Raw genomic sequence first — 12295 nt, 5'->3', positions numbered from 1 at the left:
ATGACCGAATGGCCGAGACAATGAAGGAGGTCTCCAAAGCCGTTTCTCAGAAGATAGACGGAGCACGGCGAGGCTCCCATGTCTACCAGAGCGAGCTCAAGACGAGGACCAGAGTAGTTTAGGATCTATAAGGTCTAGTCGGAATCCTCGAAACCGAGCAATGAGGGAAAGCCCCACACCCAGGCATGAGGAACCACGCCAAGGAGACGGACAGGGACATGGGGACTCGGGGTTGAAGAAGATGATCCTAGACCTGAAAGATGAGATCCGAAAGGTAGCAGAAAATCAGACAGGAACTCATGAGCCGGGCCTCACTAATGACATGGCTCTACTCGATGAGGTCATGAGGGATTCGCTCTCGGTTGATTTTCGTCTGCCCAAATATGACACCTACGACTGGTCTGGGGACCCTGTCGATCATCTGGAAGGCTTCAAGGTTGCGATGCAGTTCCTGTCTTGAAAAACATTATGTGTCGCGCCTTGCCTTTAATGTTCAGAGGAGAGGCAAGGTTATGGTACAACCGCCTGCCAACAAAATTGATTCACAACTTCAGCGATTTGAGTTACATCTTTGTGAAGGGATTCTCCAGTAGCTAACCGCTACAGAAGACCATATTGAACCTGACCAATGTCAAATAGCATGAAGGAGAGTCACTACAAAGCTATATGAAGCACTTCCAGCAGGAGAAGATGACAATCAGAGGTTTGGACTCAAAAGAAGAGTTCACGGCCCTGTTGGAAGGCGTCAATGATAAAGAGCTAAAAAGGTCTTTGGCGAAGTATACACCGAAGAACCTAGCTGAGTTAAGGGCTCAGTGTGATAAGTATATTCAGATGGAAGAAACCCTTCAAGCTGACGAGGAAGATGAAGTGAAGACGAGGAGGAAAAGGACCTCAGGGGCGATGGCAAACCTTTCGAGGCCAAGAGACGAAAGTCCGAACATGATCGGGCACCCAGTCCGCCAAAGAATTTTGAGAGATAGGCGTCGCTAAACCGGAGACGGACAGATGTGCTAATGCAGATAACAGAGACCCCAGATGCCAGAGTCATGAAGTGGCAAGATGGGACGACATCCTGAGAGACGCAATATGGACAAGTATTGCCACTTCCATAGAGACCACGACTATGACACCGAAGATTGTTGGCACCTGAAGGGAGAGATAGAAGGAATGATCCAAAGGGGATATCTAGGTCGATTTGTAGATCGCGAAAAGGAGGATGCCCAAGATGGCAATAACCGTAGGGACAACCGTCAAAGAGACGGTAGAGGCCACCGTGAAAGAAAGAGGCCAATTCGTAGGGGCAATTAGGAACGACAAAGGGACCAGACACTCGAGGAAGCTGACCATCGCCCCTGTGACGATCATAAAAGCCCAACTAGGGTTATAGCAACTATCAGTGGAGGCCTAATCACTGGAGAAAGTTCTATCTTGGCCAGGAAAGTAAAAGCCTATGCGAGAAGCATGCTTGTGGCCGAATGGTCAAACAAGAAGGCAAAGACGGGGATGGTTATCTCCTTCTCGAATAACAACCTGGAAGGGGCACTGACGTTACATGACAATGCCCTGGTAATCACCATGACCATAGTTGATTGCAGAGTAAAAAGGATCTTGGTGGATAACGGCAGCTCAGCTGATATCCTATTCCTTGAGGCTTTCCAGAAGATGGGCCTAAACAAAGAAAAGCTGAAAAAGGTCGAAGACCCGTTGCAAGGGTTCTCGGGTGCCCCAATCAAAGTAGAAGGGTTGGTTGAGTTGCCGGTAAGGGCCGGCATCAGAGACCCCTAAGTAACAGTTATGATCAACTTCTTGGTAGTAAACATCACTTCAGCGTACAACGCCATACTAGGGAGAGTTGGCTTAAATCTGCTAAAGGTTGTCGTCTCCACACCACACCTCAAGATGAAGTTCCCAACTAAGAACGGGGTCGGTGAATGTCAAGGCGATCAGGAGGCATTCCAAAAGTGCTACTCTTGTGGGGAAAGGGAAAAGTGGGTGAGGCGCTCCCGATAGAAGATTTACGCGATGATACAAATTATCAGAGGGGAGAATCGGCTGAGGAGCTAATACAAGTCAAAGCCGATGAAGGGGATGGTACTCGCCAATTTCAAGTCGGGGCTATAAACCCAAGGTAAAAACAAGAAAAAGTCATCTCATTCCTTCGAGGCGATTCTGACGTCTTTGCCTAATCAGCCTCATATATGCCTAGGATAGATATAGAGGTATTAGAGCATCGTCTGAGTATCGACCTGGCTACAAAGCTAGTGCAACAGAAGAAGAGGACCTCCACCCCCGAGAGGCAGCAGAAGATAGATGAGCAGATAGAGAAATTGCTAGAAGCAAGGTTCTTCCACGAAATCCAATACCCCGAATGGATATCCAATGTGGTTATGGTCCCAAAGGTAAATGGAAAGTGGAGGATCTGCATCGACTTCACAGATTTAAACAAGGCCTGTCTGAAGAACAGCTACCCCCTATCGAAGATAGACCTTCTCATCGAAGCCACTTCAGGACATGAGGTGTTGAGCTTTATGGATGCATACTCGAGATACAATCAGATCAAGATGTGTGAGGCCGATGTCCTGAAGACATCCTTCATGATCGAGGGAGGATTTTACTACTACGAAGAATGCCCTTTGGACTAAAAAATGCAAGGGCCACTTATCAAATGTTAGTGAACAAGATCTTCAAGGAAATGATCGGTAAAACCATGGAGGTGTACATAGATGACATGCAGTGAAAAGCTTGAAGGCAGAACACCATATCCGAGACCTAGAAAAGGTATTCTAAGTATTAAGGCATTATGGCATGAAGCTGAATCCAACAAAGTGTGCGTTCGGAGTAGCATCGAGAAAGTTCCTCGGTTTCATCATTTCGAAGAGGGGAATCGAAGCCAACTCGATGAGAATATAAGCCATTTGAGATAAGAGATCACCACAGAATGTGAAGCAAGTCCAGGAGCTCACAGGTAGAGTCATCGCCCTAGAATGATTCATGTCTCGGTCAGCTGATAAGTGCCTTCCTTTCTTCAAAACCTTGAAGGGGTCAAAAAAGTTCAAGTGGACGGAGGAATGTGAAAAGTCCTTCGAACTATTGAAAGAGTACTTAGCGACGCCCCCACTACTGATGAAGCCAAACACAGGAACACCTTGCAGTTATACCTAGCTGTATCGGCAGTGGCAGTAAGCACGGTATTGATAAAGGAAGAAGGAAAACAACAGCAGCCAATATATTACGTTAGCTGAACCCTTTTGGACGTAGAAACAAGATACAGAAAGATGGAGAAGGTGACATACACCCTGGTGATAGCGACAAGAAAGTTGAAGCCCTATTTTTAGTCACACACGGTGTGTGCTTATAGACCAACCCTTGAAGAAGATACTACAGAGGCCTGACATATTTGGCCACCTAGTAAACTTGGCCATAGAATTGGGAGAATTTGACATCCAGTACAAACCGAGAACCGTAATAAAAGCACAAGCCCTAGAAGACTTCATAGCTGAGATAATGCTCCTAGATGAACCCCAAGAGTCTGTCGAGGCTTAGGCAGAAAGGAATTGGACATTGTATGTGGATGGTGCATCCAACGGTGTGGGAAGCGACGCAGGGATCATACTTGTTAGCCCCAAAGGATTCAAGATCGAGTATGCAATACGGTTCGACTTCGATGCCTCCAACAATGAAGCTGAGTACGAAGCATTAATATCTGGAATAAATCTGGCACGGGCTTTGATGGTACAGGAGTTAGTGGTGCACAGTGACTCACAACTTGTGGTGCGATGTGAATGGGGACTATGAAGCCAAGGAACAAAGGATGGCCGAGTACTTGAAGACAGTGCGAGAGAAAGTAACAACCCTCAAAGAGTTCGAGGTAAGGCAGGTCCCAAGGGCAGAGAATGCCAACGCAGAAGCGCTGTCACAATTGGCCACCTCTGACTTCATGGACCTTGGACGATCCATGTATTTTGAAGTATTATGCCGACCAAGCATCGAAAAACCCTGGGACGTGTTACCCATTGGCGAGAACGGCCCTAGCTGGATGGATGTCATAATCGAATACCTGAAGGAAGGAGTATACCCCAAGGATAGGGATGAGGCAAGGAAGGTATGAATTCGATCAACATGCTTCCTATTGAAGGACAAGACCCTATACAAAATAGAGTTCCTCACACCGTACCTCAAGTTCCTAAACCTTATCGATGGTGAGTATGCACTCCGAGAAGTACATGAAGGGATATGTGGCCAACACCTGGGAGCCTGGGCCTTGGCCCATAAAGTGCTGAGGCAGGGCCTGTTCTGGCCAACTATGAGGAAGGATGTGGAGTTGTTCGTCAGGAAGTGCATTAAGTGTCAGATGTTCACCCCCGTCCCTTGGCAGTAGCACTTTACCGAGTTTCCTTCTTGTCAAGCCGGTGCCATTTTTCATGTGGGGAATGGACATCCTGGGCATGTTCCCCCTGGCCACGAGGTAAAGAAAGTTTGTTATGGTGGTGGTAGACTACTTCACGAAGTAGGCAGAAGTCGAAGCATTGGCTATGATATCTGAAAAGAATGTAAGGGACTTCTTCGAGAGGGCAGTAGTCTATCGATTCAGAATCCCTGGGTGGTAGTAATGGACTATGGAACTCAGTTCGTCAACCCAACTTTTGGCTTGTTTTGTGATGCCCTTGGCATTGACCACAGAAAAACATCTGTCGATTACCCATCGACCAATGGATTGAGAGAGGTAACTAATCGTACCTTGCTCCAAGGAATAAAGAAGAGACTAGATGATGCTAAAGGGTTATGGGCAGAAGAGTTACACAACATCCTTTGGGCTTACCGTATGGCTGAGAGATTAGCCATCGGAGAAACACCCTTCATTTTAACCTACAGGACCGAAGCTTTACTCCCAGTGGAGGTAGGAGCAATGACCCATCGGATTCAGTATTATGATGAAGAAGAAAACGATAAAAGACTCTGAGCTAATTTAGACCTCTTGACTGAAGTCAGAGATGCCTCGCAAGAAAGGATTGCCGCCTACCAACAAAAGATTGCGAGGCATTACAACTCTAAAGTCCGAAGGAACGAGTTCAGAATGGGTGACTTCATTCTCAGAAGAACGGAGATATCAGACCCGAGGCATCAAGGAAAGCTAGCTCCAAATTGGGAAGGTCCTTACAGAGTCTCAAGGATAATACGACCAGGGTCCTATCACCTAGAGACTATGGGGGAAAAAAGGTACCCCGATCATGGAACTTGAAGAACTTGAGGAAATTCTACCAGTAGTGAAGTAGCAAGCACATTTACATTTACATTTTGTAATTTTTTAAATCCCTAGGCACTTCCAAGTTGTAACTCTCCATCCCAAGCTCTCTAGAGGATTTTATTTATGAAAAATATGTAAGCTAGTTTATGGCAATTGATTTTGGAATATTCCTCGGTTGGGTGGCTCAGGCAAAGGCCGAGGGACACAACCAAAGGTCCTAACCTCGATTGTTGATCAAGGCAGAGTCAAGTGGACATTGTCAAAGGTCCTTTTCTCAAAGGTCATTACCTCATTTGGAGGCTCAGGCTAAGGCTAAGGGACACAACCGAAGGTCCTCACCTTGGTGGTAATAACCGAAGGAACACCCCTCTGCTGGATGTTCGGCCCAGGGCCGGACAGGTCAATAGCTCCCCCCGATCTCTGCACATAAGGAGATCCCCCTTTGCTGGAGCTGAGGGGAAACACAACACTTGGTGGAATCCTGCTTACCCAATACCTCCCTTCAAGACCCTGGCCCTCAGACTGGCCGATGCCCTTGGCTTGGCCGATGTAACAGGACCAAGCCTCGTACTAAGACAGGTTGAGGCACATTAAACCTAGGAGAATGCTGACATAAGGCCTTTCGGCCTTCATGCACTGACCTATGGGCTAATTATCCCTTAACAGACCAAGAAGAAAATGGAAAAAGACAAAGTAACGGGCAAAGGTATCCGAAGAAGCTAAAACATTCATTTATTAAAAAGGCCCGAAGGCTGAGATTACATGAAAAAGCCCGAAGGCTGAGATTACGTGAAAAAGCCAGAAGGCTGAGATTACAAAAGAAAGCCCGAAGGCTGAGGTTAACAAAAAAAAAAGAGAGCCCAAAGGTCAGAAGGAACATGCAAGAGGCAGCCTCAAGGGACGTCCGTCGGGTTCACAGCCTCATCCTCGGCATGGTGGAGGGTCTCCCGATCTAAGCCATTGTGGCCAAGAGTCAGAGGCACCTCGTGTTGCAGCTGAACCTCATCTTCCTCGCTACAGCCCTTACCGTCGGCGTAAGCCACCTCGGTAGCGGTCGGGGTTGCTTTAACACCCTCCTCTTTGAAAATGAGCCTGCTGTCCTTAAAGGAGACCTCTGGGTAATGCTCGAGGACGTAGTCTCGGACCTCGGTAGCATCCATAGTGAACCCGGGGGCAATGGCACACTTGACCTCCTCCCGAAAGTCCTCGGAGGCCCTGTACTTGTCAGCCCTTCAGACCCTCGCCATTATCTGCACCTTCAGCTCCGTAAGCTTCCGATTGTATTCCTGATGAGTATAAAGAAGGTCTGCTTACAAGTGCTCCATCTTCTCTAGGAGGACCGAATGCTCATTCTCAAGGGTAGACTTCTCGCGTTCGGAAGCCTCGAGGTCTCAGGCCAAGGCCTCAGCCCATATCGCCAGCTGACCCACTTGGTTCTGGGCCTGCGTAAGGCACCAATGGTCAGAAAGTCGTGATGATAATGAATAACAATTCAAAGGTTGAAGCTTACCCCCGCCATGAAGATGCAAGCGCTAGTTATCATGGCTATCATCCCCTGGCGTTGTGCTTCGGTAGCATTTCGGGGGAGGCTGCCTTTCTGTACTAGCTCGCGAGCTACACTCCCGACAGACAGAGTGTCGTCCTCCTTGACCGACCATCGAGGGACAAAGCCGACCTTAGCTTGGATATTCGTGGCACTCAGGCCTCTGAAGTCAGCCACTGAAGAAGCATCTCGGGCAAACGACAAGTTATGGTTCGGAGCAGCTTCGGTGCTGGGTCCTTCGACCTTGGCCCTCTTCTTTGAAGGGGGAGATTTGGAGGTGGGGCCCCCTTTCTTCTTCTCCTTCCTCTTCTGCTTCTGTTGATGCTGCGCATCCCGCACCCTGGCCTCCCTTATTTGGGCTTGCCTCTCTACAGCAGCAACCCTAGCCTCGACCCTGGAGATTTGCACTACATAAAGGCATGAGGGAAGTTAGTACGAAGTACGAAGTGTCAACGCAAATAAACCTGGGCTGGCCTAAGACTCACCCGGGCTAAGCCCGAATCTGAACAAAATGGCATCGGACTTAAGACTGTCGGACTCAACTGGAGGGTAAGTGTCCTGATGGCTCGCCATCACCATCGACTCCGTATCTGTCCCAAAAATGGCAGGGGCAGAGTTCATTGTCCTCAAATCGGGGATATCCCAAACAGTGCCGAAGGGCACCCCGTTGGATGACCTCACGAAGAAGAATTTCTCCTTCCACCCGTGGATCGACATTGGGTAGCCATTCAGTAGCTGAAGGTCTTTTCGAGGGCTGAAATAGTACCAGCCTAAAAGCTCCTTATTGGCCTGAAGGTGGAAGCAATTGACGAAGAGGGGGAGGGAGAGAGGCCTTTGGTGCCTGGAGAAGAGGACGACGAAACTGAGCATCTGCCGCCATCCATTCGGCGTCAGCTGGGTTGGATAAATCCCATAATACCAAAACACTCGGGTGAAGAAGGGGTGGAAGGGAAGCCAAAGGCCGACCTTGAAGGCCTCCTTGATAAGCACAACTCTTCGGAGTTTCGATAGCTGGCTCGGTCTATCGATTTTGGTAGTCAGAGCTCGAAAGCATCCAAGATACTGAAGGAGGCCCTTAGTTCCGCCAACACCAGCTCGTCCAGAGTGGAAACGATGTGGAGAGCTTCCATCTCAAGGGGGTCCTAGGTCTGGGCACAAGATTCAAGCACCCTTTCTCTAAACCCCTCACTGTTTGAGCCACCCTTGGACCCAGACGGTGAGGCCACGGACGATGAATCGTGGGATGAGGGCGAATCGAGGGAAGAGCCCGAGGACATCCCTAAGATCCCCCCGGGGCTTCAACCCCTTCGGTTGGACATTATCCTCTCGAAAGATGGGGGACTATACCCAGATGAACTGGATATTGTACTTACTTTTGATCCGGACGAGATGATAAAGAAGAAGGAAACTAAGACTGAAGGGAAGCTCTCTAAAAGAAACACCTAAACCGAAGGAAGGCTCTCCGAGGGAAAAATAAAAGTGGCCCACAAATGGACCCCCACCCTTTGTAAATGGAAGAAAAATGATACGACTGCCCGAGCATTAACGGCACCGTCACGTCATCGATAATTGCCCTCGAGGTCTGAGTTGGGAGCAGACCTGATCGAAGGTCCTTACCTCGATTGGGGGCTCAAGCCAAAGTCGAGTAAACTTGATCGAACGTCCTTACCCTGGTTGGGGGCTTAGGCAAAGGCCGAGCGGACCTGACAGAAGGTACTTACCTCAGTTGGGGGCTCAGGCTCAGGCCCAGGCCGAGCGGACTTGACCGAAGGGACCCACCTCGGTTGGGGGCTCAGGCCAAAGCCCAGTAGACTTAACCGAAGGTCCTTACCTTGGTTAGGGGCTCAGGTAAAAGCTGAGTGGATCTGACCGAAGGTACCTTCCTTGGTTGGGGGCTCAGGCCCAGGCCAAGCGAACCTGATCGAAAGGACCTGCGTTGGTTGGGTGCTCAAGCCCAGGCCAAGCGGACCTGACCAAAGGTCCTTAGCTCGGTTGGGGGCTTAGGCAAATGCTGAGTGGACTTAACCGAAGGTATCCACCTCGGTTGGGGGCTCAAGCCAAAGTCGAGCAGACCTGACCGAAGGTCCTTACCTTGGTTGGGGGCTCAGGCAAAGGCTGAGCGGACCTGACCTAAGGTACCCACCTCGGTTGGGTGCTCAGACCCAGGTCGAGCGAACCTTACCAAAAGTTCTTTATCATGGACAGTACGAAAGCCAAAGCCGAAGGAATAAGGCCTAAGGAGCACACAAATGGAAAGGAAAATGACTGAAGGCATGGTTACTCCCACTGGAAGAGCCTCCTAGTGGAAGTAAGGAGGCTGCTGATACACCCGAATTAGTCACCATGTGAAACAAGGACACGTGGAATCCGAGGGAAGGACATGCGTCATCACCCAACCGGTAGAGGCCGCGAGGATTCAAACTACGTGAGGAGAGGAGACCCGGATAAGGAAGATTCCCCCCGAAGGGGGGATGACGTATCCAAGTAGGACTCGGGTAAGGGAGAAAATGCATCCGGGTGGGACTCTCTAAACCCTAGACCCTATACCCTACAAGAGGGAACCCAAAAGGAGAGGAAAGGTAAGTCGGCACACACACCATTACTCTTGGAAAAAATTGTTCTGTCGGTCTCTAACTTGGGCGTTGGAGGACTAATCCCGGGGACACCTCCGGGCCTCTGCCTTCTGTGTTTGTGTAGGATCGGTGCTCAGCCTCGTATAGATTTTTGGCAGTAACAGCTATGAAGGCAATGCCATGGAACTTATCTGCATCAGCCATTGTTAATTCTTGAAGCTCCAATCAAATGGTATTGACATAAGAGATTGGACACAAATGAAAAGGGAAAAAGAAAAGGCTCTTGGTGTGAAACTCATAAAGAGAGAAGATGAAGAAAAAGTTGGATTAAAAGTAGGAACTAAAAATGGGCTTTGAAGTGGAGAAAACTGTTTCTACTTAAAGGAAATGTAGAGATTATCCTGGTAAATGGAAAGTAGGACGTGAACTGGCATTTTCAACCTTTACCAACACCTTAGGGGTTTATTAGGGTACTGAACCATCATCTCTGGGGCCCAAAAACTAAATATAGACACTAGACATACACTTAAAAAGGTGTTATGCTATTCAACTTAATCCTGTCCTCCTTCGATAACCCATGATAATTAAGGGTTTCAATTTAGAACCCAAACCGAAATTGGCCATATAAAACTGAACCAATATATTAGCTTGGTTTTGGTTTAAAAAATGTAGAATCATTCTTTTAGCTCGGTCCGATTCGCTTTTCTTTCAAGGTAGAAACTATGTGTTCAAATCAAATGATCTATGTTCGAATCAAAGTGACACCAAAGTACCAATACAACCCGTCGAAACCCTAAGCCTAATTTGTTGATTCTCTTACGACATATTCAACTCTTCATTCTATAGTGTCGTGTCCTCCGGTCTTCAAGCCCTTAACTTGTGGCTCTAATTTGTTCTCAAATCTAAGGTAAGCTCTATTTGATGATCAATGTTCGATTTATTTGCTTCTCCCAGTAGTTTAATTGTAGTTCTCTGTTCAATCAACTGAGGAAAAACTATAAATTTTCCAATGGCTATGTTTGGTTGCGAAGAAAATTTAAAGGGAAAGAAAGTGAAATTTTTAAATTTAAAAAAGTTACTTTTGTATCCATCACCTCATGTGATTGTATAATCTAGTTACATTTCTTACTATATTTAGTAATTATACATTTTACCTTTAATTTTTATTTTATATTTTATTGCAAAGGGTTTTGAATGCAAAGGTAAAGTGAAACTTAATAACCAAATATGTAGTAACTTTGAGTTAGTGATATAGATATTAAAATAACCTAAAGAGATGGTGAATAAGTTATATTAGTGGATTTTTAAAATTCTTTGGTTTAATTTTCCCAAGTGTGACTGCAAATTAAAAATTACAGAATATAAAAAATAAGCATAACTACACAACATTATAATTTGTAGTGGTTTGACTCAATCCAAGTTTAGTCCACTCCCTACAAGTTTCACTTGTAAGGTATTCCTCTAGATTTTCCCTTTCAATACAGTAAGTAGGGAGGAAAGCATTTACAAACTCTTTTAAAGATAAAAAGATCCATGCAATCTCTTTACAGGATGAGAGAGTCATTTACAATTTATATTTACAATCTCTTTCAAGGATGAGAGTTTTTACAATCTCTTTCAAAGAGGAGAGTTTTTACAATATTTTTCAAAGATGAGGGAGTCCTTACAGTCTCTTTAGGATGAGAGGGTCCTAAGCACTTGTGAAATCTAAGAATACAAAAAGTACCAGACCCATCTAGGAGATCAGTATGGTGTCCCCACCATAAATACAACAAGTACCATGGTGTTTTGGAGGATCGGTGAGGGTGTACAAACTTTAGTCTTATATCATTTATGGAGAGATTACTGAGCGAGTTGACAACCTCTAGCCTACTCAACACGGTACAATGCGTTTTAAAGTGAAGAGTCATGATAAATACTTCAACTGAGCCTAATTATACCAACTGGAGTTGTCTGTCCTCATGAAGAGAGAGAAACCATACTCGTAACCTTCCTTGAGTTCAGACAAGAAACTTAGAAATGATAGAATTTGTTATAGTCCCTTCTTAAAAGAGTTCTGCTGTCCACCAAGCATGGAACTCGGAAACTCTGTCAGGCCATTTAGAAACTGGAATATCATCAAAGGTAAAAAAAATGCTTCAGCTCATGATTTTGAAAAGTGCCACCATGATAAGCAAGCCGGGCTGTATGAGTTGTTGTGGCAGTGGATTACATTTCATCCTCATTAAGATCAACTGTAGGATCTACAGTATTCTCAACATTTTCAAAGAACTTAAGGGGGGACTGCCCTTTTATAGACCCACACATGGATTTCAAGCTAACACAAATCCATAGACTTCAAGCTTATTACAAATCCACATTTTCAGAGAGTTCTGGATTTCACACTAATACAAAATTCACACAAACTTTTGATTAAGTAAACAAATATTTAGTCTAAAGAGTAATAATCAGTTGTGTCAATTGGGGATCCCATGGTAAAGACCTACCATTTCTTCTGTTGATTGATTTTTCAGGAATTCAATATACTATTGTTGGATGTGGTTAATGAGATGATGACAGGTTGGCACTAAGTGGTAGTCTACATAATTGTGGATGCACATGATATGCATAATCTGACACCAATTCTCTGAATCTAGACTCTGATATTCATATGGATCTTGGTCAGAGGTAAAAAGGCTATAGAAATATGGGTGGTATCAGACAATATTATAAGGGTAAGATTTTAGCCTATGATAGATTGATAAGAGGGAGATCTATGGAAGGGAATGGTAATGTATCCAGTATTATATGGACAGGATTGTAAGAGGTTTAACCATTGGACATCAGATTAGAACAATAAGAGTAATTTTGGAAAATACTTCTGGTGTTCATAAACATGACCGACATGGTACTAGTATAGGTCTATGAAATGGATAAGGCATTTGTAAAGCA

Source organism: Macadamia integrifolia, chromosome 3 (genome assembly GCF_013358625.1).
Source record: "Macadamia integrifolia cultivar HAES 741 chromosome 3, SCU_Mint_v3, whole genome shotgun sequence".
In the NCBI taxonomy this organism is placed as follows: Eukaryota; Viridiplantae; Streptophyta; class Magnoliopsida; order Proteales; family Proteaceae; genus Macadamia; species Macadamia integrifolia.
This window is presented reverse-complemented; position numbering follows the sequence as displayed.